Source organism: Prosopis cineraria, unplaced genomic scaffold, assembly GCF_029017545.1.
Source record: "Prosopis cineraria cultivar Desert tree isolate PC_DT_omini unplaced genomic scaffold, ASM2901754v1 PC1327, whole genome shotgun sequence".
NCBI lineage: Eukaryota > Viridiplantae > Streptophyta > Magnoliopsida > Fabales > Fabaceae > Prosopis > Prosopis cineraria.
This window is the reverse complement of record NW_026556652.1, coordinates 27,350-32,437: the sequence shown is the minus strand read 5'-3', so window position 1 is coordinate 32,437 and position 5,088 is coordinate 27,350. Positions and strand designations below refer to the sequence as shown.

The window sequence follows — 5,088 nt, the reverse complement described above, 5'->3', positions numbered from 1 at the left end:
TTCGAATCGTAAATTTATAAAATTTATTTTTATTAATAAATAGTCTTTAAAAATACATGATTAAATAATTAAAATATAAAATATGATCTAATTTAATTTAATTTAAATATATTTTCAATATAAATCATTAAAATTAAATCTATCTACATTCATAAATTATTATATTCAACATAGAAATTTTAAATAAAGCAACTTATTTTTAGTATTTTTTTCTTTTTTATTAGTATTATTTTTTATTTTTTCAGTTTTATTTTTTATTAAAAAAAATCCTATCATTTCTATTAATCAAGTTTTACACGACATATACTTGTTTCACACAATAAATTTATGAGTAGATTGATACAATTTTATAAATTAAAAACGTAAACTCAAAGAGTCAATTAGTAAGTTTAACTGAGTTTTATTCAATTTGAGATTATGCGTGAGTTAACACAATTTTATAAATTAAAAATATTAAACAATAAATTCATACAATTAACTTAAAAATTTGACAACAATAATCACGATGAACATATAGAAATAAAGAATTTAACACTTCAAATTAGTTAGTCTCTACAAAATAAAACCTTTGGGATGATTTTCTATACTCCCAGCAATTCTTACATAAAATGAATGAATGAACCCATAAAAGAAAAAAATTTCTTGCAGTATTATGTACTGATGAACCTAAAACTCTCAATCATATTCATGACTGATCTGATCTGCTTTTCCCTGAAACTGGAAATTTTGGAGGAAGTTTTCGAGAGGATGCGCCAAACGAAGCAAGCAGCATCGTCAAAAGGGAACTACAAGTTCGCTGCATGCAAAATCGTCAGAGTTTCCGACACAATCTCTTGGCCACGAATCCCGAAGCAGCTTCAGCAACATCTGCGCCTTCCTCTTTGCCCTCTCCGTGCAATCACTCTGCACCAGCAATAGCAGCGGCGTCAGCACACGCGCTGCCACCGCCTTCCTCCGGCACTCCTCCGACTTCGAGCACAGAGACAGTAGCGCTCCGGCTGCGTGCTCTGTCGCCCGGTCTGATATCTTCAGTATCGTTTTCACCAGCTGCGGCCACCGTCAGAGCATGACCTGCAAATGCAGCCAACCCCTCCGGAATTCGACAAAGCAACTCAATCGTCACCACAGCTCTCTCGGCCTCGCATTTCTCGAAATCACCAAGCCGTTCGACGAGGATCTCCGGCGCTCCGGCGGCCACTGCTTTATGTCGTGCTTGTTTCAGCAGGCACAAAGCGAACAAGGCCTTGATCCCAATCTTGAGAGCGCGAGGGTGCGAAACCGGACTCTTCAACATGTCAACAACACCTTCGTAGATTTCATCGACATTGCTGATTTGAGCACGCAGCTCCGGCGAACGGGTCCCGCTCACGACGGTCTCGATCAGTGTGGCTGAGTTAACTCGAACTTCGATGGAGGAATGAAACAGCAAGCGGGACAAATACTTGATTCTCTCTGGTTCCGATGCGATGAAGACCCATTCAGATTCAGCGAGTGAAAAATAAACCAGAAGCGCGAGAGACTCGTGCTTCAACTCCAAACAATCCGAATTTGCATCAAAAGGATATTTAGCAGAATCCGGCGGGCGTTGTGAGATCCAATTAGAGATCGATTGTCCTCGGAGCCACTAGCGAATCCTCTAAGCCGTCGCAGCGCAGAGATACGCGACTGAGAAGTACTCGTCCCCGACGATGCTTGATTCAACAACGTCCGAACCACAGCCGGGCGGGCGGCTTGGGTCGGACTCGGGATCCGTTGGACTCCTAAATCGCGATTGGAAACGCACCAGTCTTGGATAAGGCGGCGAAGAGTGTGGTTAGGGATGAGGGTAAAATCAGAAATAGTCGCTCTGGTGACGGGACAGGTTGTTGGACCGGCGGCAAACCACGACTGGATGCTGGTTCGGTCGTAGGTCTGACCCGTGGATATAGTAACGGGTTCAAGCATCAGCTCGAGGGAGATGGGGCATCTGAAGTGGTATGGAATCTGAACTCCTAAATCCAACGGCTCTAACTTCATCGACATATGGTGCCTCTCGTTTTAAAAGAGACGAATGTGTTTAAATTTGTATTTGCAGAAGGAGGAGGAGGAATGAGAAAAATGCTGAGTCCGAAGGCTCTGAGAATTCTGGCAAGGTAAGCTTGGGATTTGGTTCCTTTTTCTATGCGGATGTGAAAGAAGGTGAAGAGGGGGCATGTACTATATATATGACTTAAAACGACACGTGCCGTGTCGTATAAAAGAAACCTAACCCGGGTTGAGAGTCAGGAACGGCACTGGTCAAATGAAAGTTTGCGGATGGGGTCCCACATTTGCCGCCTAAAATAGTTAGGCTACATTTTTTTTTTGGCCAGTAGTTAGGCGCTTAGGCTGCATCTTTACTCTCTTCTTGAGGCAACGTCGTGAACTAAATCTAATGCGTCCCATTAATTGGGGTCACCTATTATTTCTACAACATAAAAACAACGATATTTTAAGTATTTTAAAATTTGGATATTTTTGCTCTGTATCAGATTGAGTGGACAAATTAAATCGTACTTGTAAATAATATGATTCGTTACAAATTTTATTTTAATTAAGTAAACTCAAAAGTAATGAGTTTTGTGTATTTACATAAAGTTCAAGATAAATTCTTATTCTTCCATGTCTTACGTACATTGAAGTTAAATGAAAAATCAGGACTTGCCACTTGTCATAAATTTTATAGTAATTAAAGTGGTTCTTGCATTTATATTGAGTTCAAGATAAGTTGTGTTATCTATAATCTCATTTTGTGTACATTTTATATATTAATATATTAATAATGATTATTAAAGTCCTAAAGCTGTGAAAACAGCTTATTGTTCATGCTTCTAATGTTGTTACACGATCGCTCCCAGTTTAAAGTATGACTTATCATGTGAGTCACAAACTATGCTTGCAATTCACGAAAAAATGTATCTAATTACAGCTCAAAAGGGGATTGATGAACGTTATATGTAAAAGTAAAACTTCTTTTTGACCAGATATGAAAACGTAAAATTTAGTCTAAACATCTTCAATTAATTAAGTCAAGCCATGTTGACATTGCATTCGATTTTATAATACGCACTGTTTGAATAACACCATACAAAATATATTAACAATTTTTTAAAAAATATAGTAATAAAAGTTGAATCTGTTTATGAAATATTTAAAATTACATACTCCGTTCATTTAAAAATGTAAGTCATTTTTTAAGGAGTTAAACGTTCAAAAATATAAGGCATTTTTAATCTTTTAAAATATAATCACTTTTTTTAAAAGTATTCCTATTGATAGTAATTTTATATTTATTATAGGATGTTTAATAGAAGTAAATATAAAAAAATAGAGTTAATTTAAAAGTAAGTAATTATTTATTGGAAGTGAGAATCAATTAAAAATATCTTATATTTTTTAACGAATGGAGTATTTATTTTATAAAAAAAATCATATAAAATTAAGTAAATTTGTGAGTTTTATAGATTGACACCTGGACGTACGGCGAGCTTTGCGTGGAACAAAGGTGAATATGTGAAGGCTGGAAGGGCTTTTAATTAGCTAAAACATCCTTCGTGGTAGCTAAGCCAGGAGATAGATTGGAAAGAGTGGGTTAGAAAGTTGATATACTTGCTTGACCAAATGATTCAGCTGTCACTTCTGTTGGAGAAAATATTAATAAATAAAAGGGAATACTAGCAAAAAGTCTTTGTTATTAAAGTGTCAATCTATCAAAAAGCATATGGAATGTCATGTTCGTGAGAACAACTTGTGTGTGAGCTAGATCAGTGGTGATTCCAACTGTAACACATGAAAGACCAGTTCAACTCACACGCATTCCCCTGTTTAGAGCCTAGATTTTTTTTTTTTTAATAATCAAGAGTCAAGGAGGTATCAGTATGCATATTTGCTTTCTCAATCTGATCACATATATAACAGCGAATTATTGTATTTATAGTTTAATTAACGGGATGTTAAAATACTATTCATATTCATTACTGATTCCAAAAAAAAAAAACGATGCAATGATAATCAAATTTTACGTAATAATTATAAATTGCTTGATTGGTGTTTCTGGTTTTTCCCAAATCATTTTCTTTATCCAATTTGATAATAATAATGAATACAAATATGCATATACCGTTGTGAAATAGAAGATCATGAACTTGTTACGAAGTATAAAAATAGTATCCTTGTATAAATCACAAAATAAATCCCAAAACAGATGCAAGGACCTGTTGTTAAATGATCTATAAGCGGTTTGAATATCTCTATAAGTGCTTTCTACCTGAAAACATGCCATAATGTTAATGAGCTCTCAAAATCCAACTTTAAACTCTTTAGATAAAAAATAAATTAATTTATTAACTCAATTGATATCCATCTTTTTTCTCTCCCATTTAATTTACAAAAAAATATATGATAAATATTTTTTTGTCTCAAATTATAAAATACTTTTAAAAAAATTACAATATCAATAAATCTTATTAATACATTATATAACTTTTATTTTTAAAATAAAAATATAAATTTTAAAAAATATCTTTCATTTAATATTTTATTTATGAAAAGATATTAGAGAGAATATAATGGGGAGGTTAATATTAAAAAATATTATTAAATCTTAATTTTGTTAAAGTTTTTGTAATTTAGGTGAATTAATGTGAAAAGGGGTGGTGGGAGAGAGTCAAAGGAAAGGCGGAAGAGGGGTCGGGTAGGGATAGAGTCCAGGTTGGATGGGAACCAGTTTTCTTGAGATGGCAGGGCAGAGGAACTTCAGGTGGAATTGTGGATAACGTTAATTATGGTGTCATTGATTAATTAAGTGGTGGATCCCTTTCCTCCACGTTCTTCAATTGCTCACCGCCACGTCATCGGCATTTTGGCAGATATTTCAAGTTTCAACCATTTTCCCCCCAAATAATCATGACCAAATTTATAACAGCCCTCTCCATTACATGTGACTTTCCATCAACAAAGGTTAAAAAATATCGAAGATGGCAGTTGAGTCTAGAATTTTAAAATTAATGACAATTAAGTATTTTTTTATTTTATTTATAAGTCACTCTCAACATATTTTATCAGTATGAA

The 5,088-nt window shown here is 34.5% G+C and overlaps 1 pseudogene; it reads right to left on the bottom strand.

Annotated features, from left to right (window-relative positions):
- Positions 1-700: 700 nt before the first annotated feature.
- Positions 701-2,087, bottom strand: LOC129299850 (U-box domain-containing protein 26-like; annotated as a pseudogene).
- Between the last annotated feature and the right edge of the window lie 3,001 nt (positions 2,088-5,088).